Consider the following 24,173-nt stretch of genomic DNA (forward strand, 5'->3'; position numbering starts at 1 on the left):
CCAATTCTTAACCTTGCTAAAACGACCTCCTCCCGCCGAGAAGGGCGTGAGGAGGACGTCCAAGCCACGGGAAGAGGTTTTAAGGCCCGAAGCTTGTTGTCGGTAAGTGCAGCCCAATCGGCATGCCACAGCGACACAACGCGCCGACAAATGACCCTGCTAAAATCGGACGAAGGGACACAACAAGAAGCTGTCCGAGGCTGGAGGACCGCAGCCTTGGCCGCGGCATCTGCAGCTTCGTTCCCAGGGATACCGACATGGCCAGGAACCCACATAAAGCTAACCGGCGTACCGACGTCCACCAGCTGCTGAAGAGAGCGTTGGATCCGGTGTACGAAAGGGTGAACCGGGTACGGATCACTGAGGCTCTGGATGGCGCTCAGGGAATCTGAGCAGATGACATAAGCAGAATGTCGGTGGCGGCAGATGTACAGAACAGCCTGGTAGAGGGCAAAGAGCTCAGCTGTGAAGACCGAACAATGGCCATGGAGCCGGTATTGGAAACTTTGTGCCCCGACAATAAAGGAACACCCGACCCCGTCATTGGTCTTAGAGCCATCTGTATAAATGAAAGTCATGTTGTTGAACTTCGAACGAAGTTCCAAAAAACGGGAGTGGTAGACCGAACCGGGGGTGACCTCTTTTGGGAGCGAGCTGAGGTCGAGGTGAGCGCGGACCTGAGCCTGGAGCCAAGGTGGCGTGCGGCTCTCGCCCACTCGAAAGGTTGCAGGGAGTGAAAAATGAAGGTGTTGAAGGAGGCGACGAAAGCGAACTCCAGGGGGTAGCAAGGCAGAGACATACAACCCGTATTGAAAGTCAAGAGAGTCGTCAAAAAAGGAACGATAAGAAGGATGGTCGGGCATTGACAGTAGCCGACAGGCATACCGACAAAGCAGTATATCGCGCCGGTAGGTGAGTGGCAATTCGCCAGCGTCAGCATGAAGACTCTCTACGGGACTGGTATAAAATGCTCCGATCGCAAGTCGTAAACCCCGATGTTGTATGGAGTTGAGGCGGCGTAAGATGGATGGCCGTGCAGAGGAGTATACGAAGCTCCCATAATCCAGCTTGGAGCGGACGATCGACCGATATAGACGAAGTAGGACGGTTCGATCCGCTCCCCACGACATACCACTGAGAACACGGAGGACATTTAAAGAACGGGTACAACGGGCGGCCAAATATGACACATGTGGAGACCAGCTAAGTTTCCTGTCAAAGGTAAGGCCTAAAAATTTGATTGTCTCCACGAGTGGGAGAGCAACGGGACCGAGTCGTAAGGACGGTGGGAGAAACTCTTTGTAGCGCCAGAAGTTAATACAGACCGTCTTCTCGGCAGAAAAACGGAAGCCATTGGCGACACTCCAAGAGTAAAGACGGTCAAGAGAACGCTGAAGACAGCGCTCCAGGACACGTGGACACTGCGCGCTGCAATAGATGGTAAAATCGTCCACGAAAAGGGAGCCTGATACATCAGCTGGGAGGCAATCCATTATTGGATTGATCGCGATGGCGAAGAGAGCGACGCTCAAAACTGAGCCCTGTGGCACCCCATTCTCCTGGCGAAAGGTGTCGGACAGGACAGAACCCACACGCACCCGAAACTGTCTATCCATTAAAAAGGAACGAATAAAAAGAGGGAGGCGACCGCGAAAGCCCCACGTATGCATGGTGCGGAGAATGCCCGCCCTCCAACAGGTGTCGTAAGCCTTCTCCAAATCAAAGAACACAGCCGCGGTCGGGCGCTTCCGCAAGAAGTTATTCATGATGAAGGTCGACAAGGTAACCAGATGGTCGACAGCAGAGCGGCGCCTTCGAAAACCACATTGTACATTGGTAAGTAGGCGTCGAGACTCGAGCAGCCAAACCAATCGAGAGTTAACCATTCGCTCCATCACTTTACAGACACAGCTGGTAAGCGAGATAGGTCGATAACTGGAAGGCAAGTGCTTGTCCTTCCCCGGCTTAGGAATCGGGACAACAATAGACTCGCGCCAGCATGCGGGAACATGTCCCTCAATCCAGATGCGATTGTAAGTACGAAGAAGAAAACCTTTACCCGCAGGAGAAAGGTTCTTCAGCATCTGGATATGAATAGAATCAGGCCCTGGAACGGAGGACCGTGATCGGCCAAGTGCGTTTTCCAGTTCCCGCATGGTGAATGGGGCATTATAACCCTCACGATTCGAGGAGCGGAAGTTAGGTGGCCTCGCCTCCTCTGCCTGTTTGCGGGGGAGGAAGGCAGGGTGGTAATGAGCGGAGCTCGAAACCTCGGCGAAAAAGCGGCCGAAGGCATTGGAGACAGCCTCAGGGGCCACAAGGACTTCATTCGCGACCTTCAAGCCAGAAACTGGGGAGTGGACCTTAGTGCCAGATAGCCGGCGCAGGCTACCCCAGACAACAGAAGAAGGAGTAGAACTGTTGAAGGTGCTGGTGAAAGCAGCCCAGCTGGCTCTCTTGCTTTCTTTAATAATACGACGACACTGAGCACGTAATCGTTTATAATTAATGCAATTCGCCACTGTAGGGTGGCGTTTAAAGGTGCGTAAAGCACGTCGACGAGCACGTAAAGCGTCCCTACATGCTGCGGTCCACCAGGGGACCGGTACGCGACGTGGAGAAGAAGTAGGGTGAGGGATGGAATATTCAGCAGCAGCGAGAATGACTTCCGTGAGGTGTGCGACCTGACGATCGCAGCTTGTGAAGGTTTGATCCTGAAAGGTCGCCCTGGAAGAGAAGAGCCCCCAGTCCGCCTTGGAGATGGTCCAACGAGAGGAGCACGGAGAGGGAGTATGCTGCAGGAGATGGATAACACACGGGAAGTGGTCACTCGAATATGCATCAGCAAGTGCATACCACTCAAACCGGCGTGCAAGTTGGGGAGTACATATAGAGAGGTCTAAATGGGAATAGGTATGAGATGTGTCCGAAAGAAAAGTAGGGGCGCCAGTATTGAGGCAGACAAGATTGAGCTGGTTGAAAAGGTCTGCTAACAAGGAGCCCCTCGGGCAGGATGCTGGAGAGCCCCAAAGAGGATGGTGGGCATTGAAGTCTCCAGTTAACAAAAATGGTGCAGGTAGCTGAGCAATAAGTTGCGTCATGTCTGCCCTGGTAACGGCAGATGACGATGGAGCGTAAACGGTACAAAAGGAAAACGTGAAAGTGGGGAGAGTAATGCGGATGGCTACTGCCTGCAGGCCGGTGTGTAACGTGATGGGATCGTAGTAAATATCATCCCGGACCAGCAACATAACCCCTCCATGAGCTGGGATACCTACCACAGGGGGTAGGTCAAAACGCACAGAGGTGTAGTGTGCCAAGGCAATTTGATCGCATGGGCGTAGCTTCGTTTCCTGGAGGGCTACGACGAGCGGACGATGCGAGCGGAGCAGCATCTTCAAGTCCTCTCGGTTGGAGCGAATGCTGCGAATATTCCAGTTAATAAGTGCCATCGTAAGAAAAGGAAGATGAGAGAAGGGGTCACCTCGAAGGCCGCTTAGGGCCTGGCTTCGAGCGAGCACTGCCGCCGCTAGCAGGAGGCAGACAGTCATCGTCCATGGGGTCTATAGGGTCATCGGCCATCGCAGGAGGATGGCCGGGAGGGGGAGCTTCCTCCGCCGGTGAACGGCCAGATGTTCGGCTACCAGCAGTGCGGCCAGGCGAAACGGATGACGGCCTGGGGCGGCAACCGCTGGGTGGCGCAGGAGAAGAAAGGCGCCGCGGCGGAGAAGGAGAACTGTGCTTCCTATGCGCCTTTTTAGAAGGACGTTTGGTGGAAGTACCGGTCGAAGGCTGGGAGGTCGAGGAACGGAGGAAGTCTGCACGGGATGGTTCCTTCTTGAAGGCCCGTGCATCTGACTTCGGGGTCTTCGACTGAGCAGAAGCTGAGGAAGTGGCTGGTGTCTGTGGGGTGATGGGAGGAAGAGGAGACGTCGACCGCGCGATCTTAGCACTGGCCGAACGGACGACCGTGGTGCTGAAGGTCAGATCGCATGTCTGGGTTGCTACCTCCCGGGTAGTCCGAGGAGAGGCGAGGACAGTGCTGTATTTCCCCGCTGGGAGCAGCGTGGGCTTCCTACTAGCCAATAGCTTGCGAGCAGCCGAGGTGGACACTTTCTCTTTGACTCGAATTTCCTGGATACAGCGTTCTTCCTTATAGACAGGACAGTCGCGGGAGGATGCGGCATGGTCACCCTGACAGTTCACACAACGAGGAGACGGAGGTGGACAGTCACCCTCATGGGCATCCCTGCCACAAGTGACACATTTAGCCGCATTGGAACAAGACTGTCGAGTGTGATTGAAACGCTGACATTGGTAGCAGCGCGTAGGGGTCGGGACATAGGGGCGAACTGAAATGACCTCGTAGCCCGCCTTGATGCGCGATGGCAGCTTAACACTGTCGAAGGTTAAGAAAAGTGTCCGGGTCGGTACAAGGTCATTGTTGACCTTTTTCATGACCCTATGGACAGCCGTCACGCCCTGCTCAGCGAGGAAAGATTGAATCTCCTCGTCAGTCAAGCCGTCGAGGGATCTAGTATAGACCACACCACGAGACGAATTCAAAGTTCGGTGAGCCTCCACCCGGACAGGGAATGTGTAAAGGAGTGTGGCCCGAAGCAGTTTTTGTGCCTGAAAGGCACTCTCAGTTTCGAGTAATAGGGTACCGTTACGCAATCTGGTACAAGATTTGACAGATCCAGCTATGGCATCGACGCCCTTCTGGATAACGAAAGGGTTGACAGAGGAAAAATCCTTTCCTTCCTCAGATCGAGAAACGACGAGGAACTGTGGGGCTGGCGGTAGTATTTTTGTCACTGTTGGCTGGTCACGTTTCCGTTTGTGGGTCGAAGTCGAAAGCGATGGAGTAGAATCCATTGCGGAGGAATCCCCCATGATTGCCAGCGTCTCCGATGGCGCGCTCCTTCCTTGTGGGGACCCTCTCAGAGGGCACTCCCGCCTTAGGTGAATGTTTACACCTCAGGTCACACCTCCCGAGAAACAGACGGAGGGACCAATCGGCATGGTCAGAAGGTATCAGCTCAGGCAATCACCCCTCCCCGGGCCTGGCCTTTACCAGGGGGTACGCGCGTGCCTTACATGTCTACCCAGGGCGGGGACTTACGCGTTACCCCGTCACCGGCTACGCGTGCGAACGCGTGGGTCGGCCTTCAGACACGCACAGGGAGGAAGGAAGAAGAGGAAAAAGAAGAGAGAGGGAGAAAGAGGACAGACTGTCTCAAACGCCGAGGCGGAGACCAGAGAAGGCAAGGAGAAGAAGGCAATGAGAAAGCAAGGAGAAGGAGGCAAGGAGAAGGCAAGGAGAAGAAGGCAATGAGAAGGCAAGGAGAAAAAGGCAATGAGAAGGCAAGGAGAAAAAGGCAATGAGAAGGCAAGGAGAAGTCAAGGGAAAGAGTAAGGAAGACAGTGAAGTGGAGAGGAGCAAAGAAAGGAACCAACAAAAGGAATGAAGAAACGAGAAGTGAAAAACCAAAAAGACCACGATTACAGGTCGGGAAACCGTCCGTCTCCGGACGCAGGCGCTAACTACCCCCGTGAGGGGGATGGTCTCCTTTTAGTCGCCTCTTACGACAGGCAGGAATACCTCGGGCCTATTCTAATCCCCGGACCCGCAGGGGGGATTGGGAGAGTGCTTAGAAAATGTAGTCCAGCAACAAAGGAGGTGGCTTACAAAACACTCGTTCGACCTATACTTGAGTATTGCTCATCAGTGTGGGATCCGTACCAGATCGGGTTGACGGAGGAGATAGAGAAGATCCAAAGAAGAGCGGCGCGTTTCGTCACAGGGTTATTTGGTAACCGTGATAGCATTACGGAGATGTTTAATAAACTCAAGTGGCAGACTGTGCAAGAGAGGCGCTATGCATCGCGGTGTAGCTTGCTCGCCAGGTTTCGAGAGGGTGCGTTTCTGGATGAGGTATCGAGTATATTGCTTCCCCCTACTTATACCTCCCGAGGAGATCACGAATGTAAAATTAGAGAGATTAGAGCGCGCACAGAGGCTTTCAGACAGTCGTTCTTCCCGCGAACCATACGCGACTGGAACAGGAAAGGGAGGTAATGACAGTGGCACGTAAAGTGCCCTCCGCCACACACCGTTGGGTGGCTTGCGGAGTATGAATGTAGATGTAGATGTAGAAGCCACCTTCCTCAATGTTGACCTCCACTGCAAAGATTGCTATATGAGCACCTCTGTCCATATCAAACCTACCAACCACCAGTAATACCTCCACTTCCGACAGCTGCCACCCATTCCGTACCGAGAAGTGTCTTCCATACAGGGTTGCCACCTGTGGCCGTCACATCTCTAGTGATAAAAGGTCTCTCTCAAAATATTCTGAGAATCTCACTGAGGCCTTTACAGATTGTCATTACACTCCCAACCCTGTACAAAACCCGGTCTCCTGTACCTTATTGTTCCAGCAACCAAACACCTCCTAAAGTCTCAGTCTGGCCACAGAGGAGCATTCCCCTCATGGCTCATGGGCTGCAAGGTGGAGGGCTCGGAAGGTGGAGTAGTTTGGGGGGGGGGGGGCACAGGGGTGCAAGATGGGGGTGGGGGGCATGGGACGCAAGAGGGGGGTCGTGGGGTGCTAGAGGGGTCACAGGGGGGGAAGGGGCAGCGCTTGGCGCAAGAGGGGGGCTTGGGCGCAAGAGGGGGGCACGGGGCGCAAGAGGGGGGCACGGGGCGCAAGAGGGGGGCACGGGGCGCAAGAGGGGGGCACGGGGCGCAAGAGGGGGGCACGGGGCGCAAGAGGGGGTCACGGGGCGCAAGAGGGGGTCACGGGGCGCATGAGGGGGGCACGGGGCGCATGAGGGGGGCACGGGGGGAAAGGGGGATTGGTGGGGTGGTGGTGGTGGTGGTGGTGGTGGTGGTGGTGGTGGTGGTGGTGGTTAGTGTTTAACGTCCCGTCGACAACGAGGTCATTAGAGATGGAGCGCAAGCTCGGGTTAGGGAAGGATTGGGAAGGAAATTGGCCGTGCCCTTTCAAAGGAACCATCCCGGCATTTGCCTGAAACGATTTACGAAAATCACGGAAAACCTAAATCAGGATGGCCGGAGACGGGATTGAACCGTCGTCCTCCCGAATGGGAGTCCAGTGTGCTAACCACTGCGCCACAATTGGTGGGGGGGTGCAGAGGGGGGCACAGGGGCAAAGAGTGTGTGATGGGGAAGAGGATGTAGGAGAAGTGAGAGGGGACCTGGGGGGCAGAGGACGGAAGGGGTAGGGGAGGCAGGGGGCAGGGGGGAGTGGGCGCATAGGGTTGGATGGGCTCAAGAGGGTGGCTGGCGAGAGGGCACAAGGGATGAGGTGAGCAGGAGAGGCGGCTGGGCTGTGGTGCAGGGGGCACAACGAGTGTCGTGGGATGGCAGAGGGAATGCAGCAGGGGGGGCATAGGTGGTGTGCTGGGGGAGGGAGTGGTGATGGAGGGATGGAAGCAGAGAGAGCGAGGAGTAAAGTGGGGGAGGGAGACAGAGGGATCGGAAGGTGGCGGGGTCGGAGAGTGGCGGGGTCGGAAGGTGGCGGGGTCGGAAGGTGGAGGGGTCGGAAGGTGGGTTCGTTGGTTGGTTGGCTTAAAAGAGGGGGAAGGGACCAAACTGCTAGGTCATCATCAGTCCCTTGTTCCGAATAAAACAATGTCACAAGGGTGAGAATAAAACAAGTGAGACTGACAACACAAAACGGAGAGAAAAGAGAAAAGCACAAGAACAACGGAAGGGCAACAAACACTTAAATGGGCAAAAGCGGAGACGAAACCCACAGAAACGCAAGAAACAGGTAGAAGAGATTAAAAGGACAAAACAGATTACCTTGGCTGGCTGACCATGAGAATAAAAAGGTGAAGCCAGCCACTCTGCAACACATTAAAACCTCCACCCTTAAGGCACTAGGGTGGAGGACACAGAGGGACAAAGGACATGCACTGAACTCAGATCAAGTGATAAAACCCACACTCACAAATATAATGTAATACTAAATCAGCCGATGAAAGTTGTGGCAACGAGTCCGGTAACTGAAGATTTCGTCGTGGGGCAGTCAAAGTGGGACAGTGCACCAGAATGTGGGCCACTGTCAACCGGGCACCACATTGACACTAATGCACGTCTTCACAGTGCAGGAGGTAGCCGTGGGTCGCCCAAGCGTGGCCAATGCGGAGCCAGCAGATGGAGGTGGGGAAGCGAAGTCAACTGGGTGTCGCAGAGTCCCTGTGAGAGGTCTGCATGGAAAACTGCCACACATTCGTAGTCGGTTTAATGGCACGCAGTTTGTTGTGCATAACGAGACTATGTCATTCCATCTCTCATAGCCGAAAAACCTAGCAGCACAATAACGATCGCCGGTTGGTTACAGGGATGCCAATCTCCATAAGCGGTTTCTATGTAGCCTGTCAGCAAGTTCGTTGCCTGGGATTTTGATGTGACAAACACCACTGAATGACTGGATCGTTCCAGGGCATAGATGGACACCTCGATGGTTGCTACCAAAGGATGATGAGGGTAGCATTGGTCGATAGCTTGTAGGCTGCTCAAGGAGTCAGTACACAGGAGAAATGACTCGCCTGGGCATGAGCAGATATGCTCAAGAGCACGAGATATGGCTACCAGCTCTGCAGTGAAAACACTGCAGCCACCTGGTAAGGTGTGCTATTCTATATATCCTCCAGGAACATAGGCAAAGCCAACATGACTATCAGCCATCGAGCCATCGGTGTAAACCACTTCATGGCCTAGTACATGTCGAGAATCGAGAGGAAGTGACAGCGGAGAGTCGCAGGGTTAACTGAATCCTTAGTGTCATGTGAAAGGTCCAGGCGTAGCTGCGGCCTAGGTGTACACCAAGGAGGTGTTCGTGAATGAACCTCAAGTATATGTGGTAAATGCAAGGACTCCAGTTCGGAGAGAAGGGATCGCACACGAACTGCAATTTTAAGCCCTGACCTGGGCCACCGATGAGGGAGATGAACCGCCGTGGGTGGGGAAAAGGAGACAGTAATTCAGACGTAACTGGAGAGCAAATGTGCATGCCTAACCTGCAATGGAAGGGCTCCGACCTCTGCCAGGATGCTGGTCACCGGACTCGTCCTAAAAGCTCCTGTCGCTAGGTGAATGCCACAGTGGTGCACTGGGTCGAGTAAATACAACACTAAGGGCGCCGCCAAACCATAAACCACACTCCCGTAGTCAAGGCGGGATTGAACACAGGCTCTGTAGAGCTGCAGCAGCGTAGAGCGATCTGCACTCCAGTTGGTGCTGCTCAGGCAGTGGAGGGCATTGAGGTGCTGCCAGCACTTCCACTTAAGCTGATGGAGGTGGGGAAGCCAAGTCAATTGGGTGTCGAAAACCAGTCTTAAGAATCGATGTCTCCACAACGCTGAGCAGATCATCCTTAAGGTAAAGTTCTGGTTCTGGATGAACAGTACGATGCCGACAGAAGTGCGTAACACATGACTTTGCGGCTGAAAACGAAACCGTGAGCTAGAGCCCATATCTGTGCCTTGTGGATGGCTGCCTGTAGGTGCCGCTCAGAAACACCAGTACTGGTGGAGCAGTACGAAATGCAGAAGTCGTCTGCATACAGAGAATGTGAGACCAATGGCCCTACAGCTGCTGCCGCACCGTTAATAGCCACTAAACATAGAGAGACCTGGAACGCCATTCTTCTGAATACGAGGAGAACTATGGGAGGCACCAAGTTGGACACAGAAAGTACGAACCGACAGGAAATTGTGGATAAAAACCAAGAGCAGACTTCGGAGACGCCACTCGTATAATGTGGCAAGGATATGGTGTCACCAAGTCGTGTCATATGCTTTTCCTAAATCAAAAAAGATGGCAACCAGGTGTTCGCATCCGGAAAGGGCTGTTCGGTTGGCAGACTCGCGGAACTCAAGATTATCAGTCATAGAGCAACCCTGGTGGAAGCCACCCTGACGTGGAGCCAGTAGGCCACGTGACTCCAGGACCCAACCCAACTGCCAACACACCGTAAGTTCCAGCACCTTCAAAGAACGTTGATCAAGCCGATGGGCCGATAGCTATCCACATCTAGCAGGTTTTTACAGAGTTTAAACACCAAAATGATGGTGCTCTCCAACCATTGTGATGGAAAGACTCCATCGCGCCAGATCTGGTTGAAGATGAGAGAAGGTGTCGCTTGTAGTCAGATGAGAGATGTTTAATTATCTGATCGTGGATCAGATCCGGACCAGGAGCTGAGTCGGGGCAATGTGCAAGGGCACTGAAGAGCTCCCTCCCTCTAAATGGGGCATCATAGGGTTCACTGTGATGTGTAGTGAATGAGAGGACTTCCCTCTCCAATCGCTGTTTGAGGGTGTGAAAGGCTGGGGGGTTGTTCTCTGACGCAGAGGCTTCAGCAAAGTGCTCGGCAATCTCATTTGCTTCGGTACATAACATGCCATTGATGGCAACGCCAGGGACACCTGTTGGGGTCTGATACCCAAAAAGATGTCTGATCTTTGCCCAGACTTGGGAAGGTGACGTATGGCACCCAATGGTCGACATGTACTTCTCCCAACACTCCTGTTTCAGTCGTTTTATAAGCTGATGTACGCAGGCACGGAGCCACTTAAAGGCTATCAGATTCTCTAGGGAAGGGTGTCGCGTATTTCGCTGTAGAGCTTGCCGAAGCTCTGTAATTGCCTCATCGACTTCTGGCAACCACCAAGGGACTGTCCTTCGCCGGGGGCACCCTAAAGAGTGAGAGAGATCGGGTTTTCTACCGCAGAAACGATTGTGGTAGTCACCTTTTCAACCATCACATCGATGTTACCATGTGGGGGAGAGCCAACGGTGACTGCAGAGGTGAAAGTTTCCCAGTCTGCCTTGTTTAAAGTCCATCTGGGCAAGCATCTGTGGGCCTGATGCCGGGGCCGTGACAGGAAGATGGGGAAGTGGTCACTACAACACAGGTCGTCATGCGCTCTCCAGTGGACAGATAAGAGAGGTCTTGGGCTGGAAATTGATAAATCAATGGCCGAGTAACTACCTCAAGCCACACTGAAATGTGTGGCGGCCCCAGTATTTAAGAGGCAGAGGTTGAACTGAGACAGTACAGTTTCGACATCTTCGCCTCAGCCAGTATGCACGATGTCACCCCACAAGGAGTTATGGGCATTAAAATCTCCCAAAAGTACTAAAGGTTTAGAGAGTTGATCAAACAGTGCAGCTAACACATTCAGGGGTACTGCACCATCTAGAGGAAGATACACATTGCAGACAGTCGCCCTTATTGTGACAGCCACAGCTTCAAGAGGGGTTTGATGGAGCACTGTTTCACTACAGACTGAGTTTAGGACATAAACGCAAACTCCACCTGACAAGGGCATGGGTCTGCATTTCCGGGAACCAGATTTCCTCGAGGGCAATGCAGAAAGCAGGCGTAAAGCTTAACAGTTGCTGTATCTCAGCCAGGCGGTGGAAAAAACCGTCGCAATTCCACTGGAGGATGACATCATCGTTAAACTGGGAAGGCATGGAACATTTAATGAGGCAATTTAAACCTCAGGATCGCCTGCTGCCACCGACTTTTTGCTTGAGCTGTCTATATCCACTGTGTCTGAGGGTCCGACGGCGAAATCCAGGTCCTCATCGGACGCCAGAATCCCCCCCCCCCCCCAGATGCAGAGCTTGTAGGTAATGGTGGTGAAAGTGCCACCACAAGTTCCTTGTTCTTAGGGGTCTTCTTTTTCGATTTCTCGCACTGTTCCTTGGGTTTCCGTGGCTGGGAGGACTTCACCGAATCAGTCTCCTGGACAGAGGATCAGTGTGAAGCCCTACGACCAGTTGCTTTTGGCCTCTTCAGCCGGTGGTGGGTGTCATCTTTCCTATTAGCAGAAACCTGGGAAGGAGTGATCCAGGGGACGCCTTCCTAGCGAGAGGAGCCAAAGAAGCATTACGCTTCTCTGGCTCAGAAGTGGGGACTGAAATCCCTGATGGTTGAGGGGGGGGGGGGGGGAGTTGCTCCCTAAGTAGGTGGTACGGGACAACAGGGAGGGAAGTGTCTCCCACCATCAAGGGGGCAGGTATAGTTTCCCAGTTCTGAGAGGCGACAGGAATTCGACAAACTGAGGGGGTGACAACTGTTCTGGTAGCGGCGGCATATGAGGAGGTCATAGCCACAAGATGTAGGTGCTCAAATTTCGTCTTAGCCTCAGTGTAAGTCAGTCAGTCCAGGGTCATATTCCATGAATTTCCTCTCTTTCTGTAAAATCCTGCAGTCTGGCAAGCAAGGTGAATGATGCTCTCCGCAGTTGACACAGATGTGAGGCGGGGCACATGGAGTACTGGGATGCGATGGACGTCCACAATCTGGACAGGTGGCACTGGAAGTACAGTGGGAAGACATATTGCTGAACTTCCAGCACTTAAAGCACCGCATTGGGGGAGGGATATATGGCTTGACGTTACAGAGGTAGACCCTCCCCTTGACCTTCTCAGGCAATGTGTCACCCTCGAAGGCCAAGATGAAGGCACCGGTGGCAACTTTATTATCCCTTGGATCCCAATGGACGTGCCAGAGGAAATGAACACCTCGCCACTCTAAATTGGCACACAGCTCATCGTCAGACTGCAAAAGAAGGTCCCTGTGGAATATAATACCCTGGACCATATTTAAGCTCTTATGAGACGTGATGGTAACAGAAACATCCCCCAACTTGTCACAAGCGAGTAATGCCCATGACTGGGCAGAGGATGCTGCTTTTATCAAGACTGACCCAGAGCGCATTTTGGACAAACCCTCCACGTCCCCAAACTTGTCCTCCAAATGTGCCACAAAAAACTGAGGCTTCATCGACATGAAAGATTCCCCATCAGCTCTCGAACAGGCAAGGTACCAGAGCGAATAAGCTTCACTGCCATCCTTAGCCTGGCATTTCTCCCATGGTGTGGCCAGGGAGTGGAATGACTTGGGGTCATATTTCTTAGCATTAAAGTTGGACTTTGCCTGCTTAGAGACTGCTGGCAGCATACCACCAGCAAGAGATGACGTTCTACACTTCATGACGTGTCATCCACCCTGATTCCACCTACTCTGACTTGGGGCCCTCCCCACGGGCGCCACCCAGCTGCAGCAAAGGTCACCTGGCAGGATAGCCATTGTCGGGGGTCCTGATGCCCCAGGGTAATGGACATTGACTCCTTGGCATACGTGGGGAGTTAACGGCGCAGGCATCAGCAGAGCAATCCCTGTGTTGTCAGGGGACTACAACCAACAGGGTACATAGAGGCCCCACCACAACGGACTGGCTACCGTGCTGGATATCAGGTGCAAAGAAGTCCATGGTCATCATCAGCACAGAAAGTGACACTGCATAGTGCATGGTGAAAAACGCACCCAGGAAGGTGACCTCGCCCAAGAGATGGAGAATGGGCGGGACTGCAATGTGACAATGAGAAAGTGGGCTAAAGATCTCAATTCACAATGGATACTATGCACCATGTAAGGCGCCCTTCCCCAATTGGCTCGCTCTTTGGGAAAATTTTGAAAAATGGAGGTTAAACCCTACAGGGGACCATCACATAAAGGCCGAAATATGTGAGACTCCTTTTAGCCGCATCTTATGACAGGCAGTAATACCTCGGGCCTATTCTAACTGCCGGACCCGCAGGGGGAGGCATTAGAAGGGGGAGGCGTTGGAAGGGGTAGGACTTGGAAGGGGGACGCGTTGAAAGGGGGACACGTCGGAAGGGGGAGGGAGGGTGAAGGGACAGAGAATCCAAATTTGAAGATAAGAGAAAAGAGAGAGCTATGACTGACTGAGAAATGAGAAGAGAATAAAGCATAACTTGGAGAAGATGAGATCAACTGTTTTAATGTACTTAACCTCTGATAGGAAGCATGCCAACTAATGAGCTACATAGACATAGCACATGTAGTCACTTATCTGGCCATAACCTTTCTAACCTGACATATAAAGCACTCAAAGTAAAATGGATGGATGGATGGATGGTGGTGGTGGAAACCAAATAGCCAGATGCTGGACATTCAATACACACAAACAATCACAGTTAGTACTAATTGTCTAGCATTAGTATCCATTGGCAAAGAACCTTGGTGGAACACTTTAGGGAAAACAAATATGGATGGGCTGTTCATCAGTTTGCACTGTGCATAATCTGCTACCTTCTGGGCTATATGTATTGTGACACAAAAGCTAACTAAATGCTCAATGATAATATTGACCTATGGCCCCATCTAGTATGTGATCAGAATGTGAACATGTTACATTAATCCCTGAATGTGAGGTTCAGATGCACACTGGTCTGGACTGAGATTGCAATGAGTATAGCTCTGCTGGGGTTTTGCACTGTTCACATTTCACACTAAATTCTCCTGACACTGGCAGACCAGTATGACCCACGTAGGGTGGTCAGAGCTCCGACTTCCATGTACCCACCAGCATTCTGGCATGGATGAAAGAACATTCAGAGATTTGAATTGAAAGAACTCCAGAGAATGGCTCTGCACAGTCAGGCATCCTAAGTTTGGCAAATTCAGAATTTTAGGGTAAAAGGACAGTTCAGAAGAACAGGAACAGGAGTTGAACAATATCAAATCATGTTATAAAAATACAATGAAAAGGATAATTGCTATTCACCATATAGAAGAGATGCTGAGTCGCAGAAAGGCACAACAAAAAGGCTGTAGGAAAGTTAGTTCTCAGCCAGCAAACTCTTTGTCGATAGGCCTTGTTGGCTGAAAGCTAACTTTCAAAGAGTATTTTTGTCGAGCCTTTCTGTAACTTAGCGTCTCTGCTGTATGGGGAGTAGCAGCTATCCTTTTCATTCCAGAATGAGATTTTCACTCTGCAGCAGAGTGTGCGCTGATATGAAACTTCCAGGCAGATTAAAACTTTGTGACAGACTGAGACTTGAACTTGGGACCTTTGCCTTTCGCGGGCAAGCGCTGTGCCAACTGAGCTACCCAAGCACGACCCATCCTTACAGCTTTAATTCCGCCAGTACCTCGTCTCCTGCCTTCCAAACTTCACATATGCTCTTCTTCAAAACTTGCAGAACTAGCACTCCTGGAAGAAAGGATATTGCAGAGACATGGCTTAGCCACAGCCTGGGGCATGTTTCCAGAATGAGATTTTCACTCTGCAGCGGAGTGTGCACAAACATGAAACCTCCGCTATATCCTATCTTCCAGGAGTGCTAGTTTTGCAAGGCTCACAGAAGAGCTTCTGTGAAGTTGGGAAGGTAGGAGATGAGGTACTAGCAGAAATGAAGCTGTGAGGTGGTTTCGTGAGTCGTGCTTGAGTAGCTCAGTTGGTAGAGCGCTTGCCGGTGAAAAGCAAAGGTCCCAAGTTTGAGTCTCGGTCTGGTACACAGTTTTAATCTGCCAGAAAGTTTCATATCCTTTTCATTATTTTGTTACGTTACATCCTAGATTTTCCATTGTTCAAATTACATCAGGAGCTGTTAATGGAAGTATACTACAAAAAGGAAGAAAAACAGAAGTGGAATCCAAATAGAATTAAAATCAGTACCAATGTTTTATTACAGAGGAAATTTAGATGTAGACTATTGTAAACATTAAAATTTGAAACAACACTGAGTAATTGGTGTTGCCCAGGTAACTTATTTACCCCAATCTTAGACCGACAAAGAATTACTTGTCTATAGTGCAAAACTAACTTAGTTTACTCGTATGTTTTCAATAGTATACAAATTATAACATAGTGAATCCAAAAACTATATAACTGACACTGATCTTTACATTATTTTTGCATGTCACACCCTTCAAAACAACGAAACCTCCTAAGTATTTAACAGTGAGAGGAGAGAGGTGGCCTTATCCAACAGTGTTTGCATTCAAAGATGCATACATGCATAAATACACTAAGGTTACAAAAGTTATGATATACCTCCTGATGTCTTGTCAGACCACCTTTACTCTGGTGTAGTGCAGAAATTTTATGTGGCATGGATTCAACAAGTCACTGGAAGTCCCCTGAAGAAATAATGAGCAATCCGTAATTGCTAAAGTGTTGCTGGTGCACCATAAACGTTCATTCGGATTCATGTCAGTCGATACGGGTGGCCACATCATTCATTCAAATTGTCGAAAATGTTCTTCAAACATACCGTGAACAATTGTGGCTCGGTGACACTGAGCATTGTCATCCATAAAAATTCTATCATCATTTGACAACAGGAAGTCCATGAATGGCTGCAAATGGTCCCCCAAGTAGCCAAACATACCAATTTCAGTTCAATGACTAGTTTAGTTGGACCAGAGGATCCAGTTCAATCCATGTAAACAGTGCTCACACCATTATGAAGCCCCCACTAGCTTGCTCTACCTCTTGCTGACACCTGGGTCCATGACTATGAGAACTGCACCACACTTAAATCATACCATCAGATCTTACTTACTGAAATCAAGACTCATCTGACCAGGTAACAATTTTCCAGTCACCTAGGATTCGACCGGTATGGTCACGGCCCTAGCAGAAGCACTGCAAGTGATGCCACATTGTTAGCAAAGGCACTTGCGTCGATTATGTGCTGCCATAGCCCATTAACGCCAAACTTCATTGCACTGTCCTAACGGATTCATTCTTTGTACATCCCACACTGATTTCTACAGTTATTCCATGTACTGCTGCTTATCTGTTAGCACTGAGAATTCTACGCAAATGCTGCTCTCTGTCATTAAGTGAAGACCTTCAGCCATTGCGTTGACCGTCGTGAAAGATTATGTCTGAAATAATTGGTATTTGCGGCACACTCTTGACATTGTGGGTCTCTGAATACTGAATTCCCTAATGATTTATGAAATAGGATGTCTCATGCATCTAGCTTCAACTACCTTTCCACATTCAAAGTCTGTTAATTCTCGTCATGCAGCCATAATCATGACTGACACCTCTTCACATGAATCGTCTGAGTACAAATAACAGCTCCATCAATGTTCTGCTCTTTTATACCTTGCATATGTGATACTACCGTCATCTGTATATTGTATATGTGCATATCACTATCCCATGATATTTGTCTCCACAGTACACACACACACACACACACACACACACACACACACACACACACACACACACACACACACACACCCCAATGATCAATAACCCTTAAGACCACTTGTCAATCTTACAATGTTCCCCCATGGATGGTGATCTTGTGCACTTTGGATCCAGTTCTCACACACACGCAGCTGCTGAAGGTCTTCTGCAGTTCATACTCCCACTGCTTCCTCTGTCTTCCACTAGCACGAGTTCCATCAGTTCTTTCTATAAGCACAGTGTGATGGTTCTTTTTACATATTGTATTTTATATGTTGTGACAAGTTGGAGTTAATATTATTCTGCCTGCTTCACAACTGAAAAATTTTTTATGCCATGGACTCAGTTATGGTACTTCTCGCAGTTAGTTTGCCCGACAAGCTGTTTTTATATCAAAAGACACCACCAATATACAATATTCCAGATATACAGCTGCAGTTTACTTTTGTGAAAAGGCACTGCTGAGGAGATTCTCGCAATATCCATTAAACAGAGATCAAATAAACTTACTGAAATCACGTTATACGAATATTGTTCAATAATGGAAAAAACTGACTCTTATTACTGTTGCAAAAGAAGAACTGCTAATCAAGAGGAATCTCTTACATTTACATTTATGTTTAATTATTTGTCAAAATTAGCAAATATTAAAATATTTATTATGACTCTGGGCCGTTATCATTTAGAACAATGGCGCTGACCTCTGCGCCAATGTTTCCCTATAAAATTTGCATAAATTATTTATGTCATTCATTTCATGAGTATAGGATCTGTGACAGTAAAACGTTCATGACACTTTTAAGTCATATTTGATTACATTTAGACTAAATATTACATGAAACTTACACATTTCCGTGCCTCATCACAAAATGGTTTCTTACACTACCAAGAAACAAAAGGGAAGTGTGTGAGATCTTTTATCAAAAGTAACAGAGATTACAATAACAATCACAGATCATATTAGTTGATTACATAGTCTCTCCAGTTTTTCTGTGATAATATTTATTTCGTTATGACGTCTGTTTTGTTAAATTTTTGAAATTCTTCAATATTATTTTTTCACGTTATGTGGCGTACCGCCGCAACAGCTACAGCCCAGCAAGTGTCTGGCCTCCTCGTAATGTGCCCCGCCAGGCTTATTCTCTGCACTTTCATCTTCTGCACATGTTTAGCTATTTCATCAAGTCATACAGGTCCTGGTTTTTTCAACATCTCCAGATGATCTCTCCACAGATTGGTCCAAAGACCTTTCTCATGAGTTTCCATTCAAAGATGGAAAAGTTGTCTATTTTTTTGTGACACTTAAGATTTCTGTCCATTATTACACTGGTATTATCACTGGATTATAGGGTTTAATTATGGTATTAACTGACAGATCTTTTAACGACATTGACTCCTTGAGACTGAAGAAAGTTTTAGACTCATTCACAATACACTGATTAATTTCTTGTTTAGGTTATTATGTCTCTTGAACCAGGTGCCATGATATTTAAAAATTTCCACTCTTGCTATTTTCCACATTCCAACCTGCAATTGAGCATCATTAGGGGCCTTTCTGATTACTTCTATCATTTAAGTCTCCTCCTTATTAATCCTCAGTCCAATCTACAGGCATTCTTTGCTGAGCCCTCTACAGATTCTGTCATTTGTTCCTGTGACTCCACTATGACTGCAATGTCATCTGTACATCCCAATAACTGTGTTCTTCAATTTATCTTCAACTCTTTGCCCTCTCTTTTCATTCCTGAACTACTTTCACCAGGGCCAGATTAAAAAGCAATGGCAAATGGCACACCCGTTCTTGTGCTCAATTCCTTGGGTAGTCCCCCTTAGTATTTCTACATCTACATACATACTCCGCAATCCACCATACGGTGCGTACCACAACTAGCATATTCTCTCCCTGTTCCACTCCCAAACAGAACGAGGGAAAAATGACTGCCTATATGCATCTGTACGAGCCCTAATCTCTCTTATCTTATCTTTGTGGTCTTTCCACGAAATGTAAGTTGGCGGTAGTAAAATTGTACTGCAGTCAGCCTCAAATGCTGGTTCTCTAAATTTCCTCAGTAGCGATTCATGAAAAGAACACCTCCTTTCCTCTAGAGACTCCCACCCGAGTTCCTGAAGCATTTCCGTAACACTCGCGTGATGATCAAACCTACCAGTAACAAATCCAGCAGCCCGCCTCTGAATTGCTTCTATGTCCTTCCTCAAATGTCCTCCCTCAATCCGACCTGATAGGGATCCCAAACGCTCGAGCAGTACTCAAGAATAGGTCGTATTAGTGTTTTATAAGCGGTCTCCTTTACAGATGAACCACATCTTTCCAAAATTCTACCAATGAACCGAAGACGACTACCCGCCTTCCCCCAACTGCCATTACATGCTTGTCCCACTTCATATCGCTCTGCAATGTTACGCCCAAATATTTAATCGATGTGACTGTGTCAAGTGCTACACTAATGGAGTATTCAAACATTACAGGATTCTTTTTCCTATTCATCTGCATTAATTTACATTTATCTATATTTAGAGTTAGCTGCCATTCTTTACACCAATCACAAATTCTGTCCAAGTCATCTTGTATCCTCCTACAGTCACTCAACGACGACACCTTCCCGTACACCACAGCATCATCAGCAAACAGCCGCACATTGCTATCCACCCTATCCAAAAGATCATTTATGTAGATAAAAAACAACAGCGGACCTACCACACTTCCCTGGGGCACTCCAGATGATACCCTCACCTCCGATGAACACTCACCATCGAGGACAACGTACTGGGTTCTATTACTTAAGAAGACTTCGAGCCATTCACACACTTGGGAACCAATCCCACATGCTCGTACCTTAGTTAGGAGTCTGCAGTGGGGCACAGAGTCAAACGCTTTCCGGAAGTCAAGGAATATGGCAACTTGGTTTTTGTCTCCATTGTACACACCTGCACTAAGTTAACTAACTTCCTTGGTATGCCAGGCTCCTTCAAGATGATGTTCATACTTTATCTGTGTATACCATCATAAGCCTTTGAGAGACCTACAAATGTTACCAGGAACTGATAGTAGAATTGCCAGCACTTCTTCCAGATTTATCTTATGGTGAAGATTTGATCCACACTGCTTCAACACCTGCCTGGTTTTTCCCAACAGTATATTCAGCTAAAGGTTTAAGCTTTGTGAGAATTATTAATCATAACACTTAGCAGAGAAATGCCTCAATAATTTCTACAAAATCCTTTTACTATTCTTTTTGTGCAATGGAATAATGGTTAACAGACTTCCATTCTTTTGATCTCTCTTCTGTTCTCCATTCTTCACTTATGAGACTGTACCTCTCTTTCATTAGTATTCCACCTCCTGCCTTCAACATCACTGATGTTACCCTTTCTTCTCCTGATGCCTTCTTATACTTCAGTTTCTTAACTCCTCTGTCTAAATCCTGTTGATTTGCTTCCTTTTTCCTCTACACCCTCTGCATTTCTTCCTTCTGGGAAGGTATTTTCAGGATCTTCAGTATTCAGCGTATTGCTTCCATTTATCCAGAATCCTTCCCTTGTCCATACTTAATGTGTTATTTCTTTGACTGTTCCTCACGTGTTTCTACATTTGAAACATTTCTCTGCTATGAAATATTGAACTTGTCCTCCATTTCATTAACCATGTACCCCAACAGCTCATTTTTGCAGACAGTAAATCATAGTGTACGAAGATGGAATAACAACAGTATGGAACTGATAGACTGCTTCTCACCACACAGACGCGGCACTGAGTTGCAGACAGACACAATGAAAAAGAATGCTAGAAATATTTCAGCTTAAGGATGAAGTCCATCTTTAGAAGTAGAAAACTATCACAAATTCACACAGAAAAACTCTCACATATTTATCGACTGTCTCTAGGAGTTAAGATCTGACTGCAGCCGTGTCTGATGTGAGCAGCACTCCACTGGGGTGGGTTGGCAGTACATAAGGCATGTGAAGTACTGAAATTCCAGCAGGGAGGGGGATAGGCAGATGGTTGTGCCAATGAAGTATATGTTGCAGGAAGGGTTCCCATTTACACAAATCAGGAAAGCTGGTGATGGTACAGGCTTTGAAGCAGACATTAAAGTGAAGCACTCCATGTATGGCAGCATGTTCAGCAACTGTGTGGTCCAGCTGCCTCTTGGTCACTGTTTGGCAGTGGCCATTCATGCCCACATACAATGCGGCACAGTGGTTGCAACTATGTTGGCAGATCATTTGGCTATTTTCACAGGTGGCCCTGTCACTGATGGAGTAGGAGATGCCAGTGACACGAATGAAGTAGGTGGTAGTGAGAGGACGTATGTGAGATGTCACATCTAGGTCTATTGCAGGGATATAAGTCATGAGGCCCAAGGTTGGGAACAGGGGTAGAGTAGGGATGGACAATATTGCACAGGTTGAGATGGTGATGATATTTTCCATTTCTGGACATGGTGAGAGAGAATCACGGCTGGTTTAGCGTCCAAGTGACACGAGCCGCCACTTGACAGGCCAAGCTGGGAGGGGCACCTAAGTCCAGCACAGCCACCCAATGCTGCACCCAGTAACCTTATCCCGTAGCCGCCACATAACTGCACGCTCCCATCGACAGCACTAGCTTCTTTTCCCATTCCTAACCTGCATTCCCTCCCTCTCTATCAACCCTCCACCTCTTAATTACCCCCATTACCCACCCCAGCTAAGACTGCTGTTCATGTCAGGCACTGCACTTGGGCCTTCACTTCCAGAGATAGTGGCCATGTGCATACGAGTTGCTCTTATGTGAATGTATGAATTTTCTACTTCTGGGGGACTTTGTCCAACTGGTGAATTATTTCTAGCATTCTTTTTTGTTATGCCTGTCCACAACTCAACACCTCCTCTTTATGGTGAGTAGTAATCTGTAATTTCTATATTGCTGATGTACCTACAGACGTTTTTTTTTTTTTAAATTACGCCAGGTGCTTACATGTCACAGCTTTCTCACTCTACTCCAACAAACCGGGATGCTAAGGGTGTAATACCCAGTGTCAACTGTCTCCTGGTACTAAGTTACCTGTGTACCAAGTTTATTTGGAATTGCTCCATGTTCTGTCCATTTCTTCTTCAGTGAGTCAAGAGAAACTAACAGTTACACAGATAACTATTTTTGTTTCTACTTTTAAATCTGTGTCAGCAGAACTCCGAATTTCACCTCCTGAAGATAAGTACTGTCCCCCCCCCCCCCCCCCCCAAACATACACAAATAACAAGTTGGCTTTAGAAGCGGATAAACTATAAAGGACCTCTTGTAAATCTTGAACGGTATTACAAAGAGGAGCAATAAGTGTATTATTTTATCTGGAATTAATACATTTTGAGAAAGCTTATGACTGTTTCAGCAGAATCTGCACCAAAAACCACTGAGAAACATGGTATTAATCCCACCTATTATAGTACATTAATGTGACAGCTTCCATTTGTCTTCCAACGGACATAAATGAGGACTCAAGTAAAGTCATTGCATATCAAGAAGACGATCCTCAGCAGCACAGGAGGAAGATTTCAAATCACAAAACTGGGAAAAAGAGGAAATACTTGTCAATGAATGAACATAAACCATCTTGTTTGATCTTCTGTTTGATAATCCTATGGTACTGTTCATTTCTAGCATAGATGAACTTCAATGAATAAAGAAAGAAATTAATAGATCAAGTTTGAAACTAGGCTTGACAATCAACTATGATAAGACTAGAATGACTTAACCAATATACTGAAATGAAGCTATTTCAAATTAACAATGAAGTTTATAAGTTTTTCTATTTAGGGTAGCTGAAAACAACAGTTCTGTGGACAGTGAAACTGCCCTTGGTAAATTGGATTCTTCAAAATGAACAAAGCTTCTGATGTGCTGAAACACAATAGAGGCATACATGATGAAAATTACCACATGAGACCAGAAAACATATTTGCAGCACATGGAAGAGACTGGACTTAAAAATATAATCCAATGAAAATAAAATTGAGTTCAGCAAAAGTTGTAACCAGGGAGATAGATGGTACATGTACAGAAGACGTTCTTGCTGGATTCCATGAAATAAATAAATATCACGAAAGCAACAAAGTGTAAGATGAATAGATAATATTACAAAGCATGCAGAAGTAACATGGATGTGTATATCTTGAAGACCATAAGGCACATCTTGCTATAACAGTGTGTATGGAAAGGAAAGTCATGTAACATTTTAGCAACGAAGCAACTTTGGCCTTGACACTGAGTCCTAAGGAATGCATCCATATGTATCTTGGGCCATGATTTTCATGATGTGCGAGCCACCTATTGCTCAAAAACAGGACTGGTTTCAGATGGGAATTATGTATGGACATCTTGCTATCTGCCCTTGTCAGATGCTGATTTCTATTGTCAATTTCTAGAATTACTTTAAAATAAGCAGTAGCGAACTCTGTTGCAACTGATAGAGCCATTTTGTGCTTGCATGAGCTTGCATTGTTGCCCATTTCAAGTGTACCTGTTAGGTTTTGCAGTTGTAAATCTGCTATGTTTGTTAAGTGAGCAAGAATTTTCAGAAGCTCAAGATGAAGAATTAATGATTCTGCATCGGAGGGAACAATATGAGAGTGAGAGCAATCTCAAAAAGATCTATATTCAGGTAGGATGCCATCTGCTACAATTTTTCATCACTAATATTGCTGTCTTAATCTCGTCCTTTTTACAGGTGAATTTTATGATAATGCAGATCCAATACAGGTTTCCAAGCTTTGTTCGCATAAAGACTAGATAATTTATTGGCAAAACAAGCAGCAAAGAAACAAGGTGGTATTGCCCTGATTGTAACATACCTCTCTGTATCCCAGAATGCTACAGACTTTACCATATAAAATCCAATTAAATATGAATTTTTTTAGAGGATGATTATACTTTCATCATTATTGTAAAACATGTAAACTATTAAAGAAGTGAAACAAATATGAAATACAAACAAACTGACTCATACATTTTTTGCATGTATTACTCTTTGAGATGTACCAAACACAAATGTGTCGGTAACATTTTAAATAATGGCAAAAATATCTGATTTTTTGGGAACAAAATT

The 24,173-nt window shown here is 47.6% G+C and overlaps 1 protein-coding gene across 2 annotated transcripts in view; it reads right to left on the bottom strand.

Annotated features, from left to right (window-relative positions):
* Nucleotides 1-24,173, bottom strand: part of LOC126252918 (uncharacterized Golgi apparatus membrane protein-like protein CG5021) — an 87,112-nt gene that overhangs the window by 31,288 nt on the left and 31,651 nt on the right. The gene's annotated exons all lie outside the window — the stretch shown is intronic.

The sequence above is a fragment of the Schistocerca nitens genome, chromosome 4, assembly GCF_023898315.1.
Source record: "Schistocerca nitens isolate TAMUIC-IGC-003100 chromosome 4, iqSchNite1.1, whole genome shotgun sequence".
Lineage (NCBI taxonomy): Eukaryota > Metazoa > Arthropoda > Insecta > Orthoptera > Acrididae > Schistocerca > Schistocerca nitens.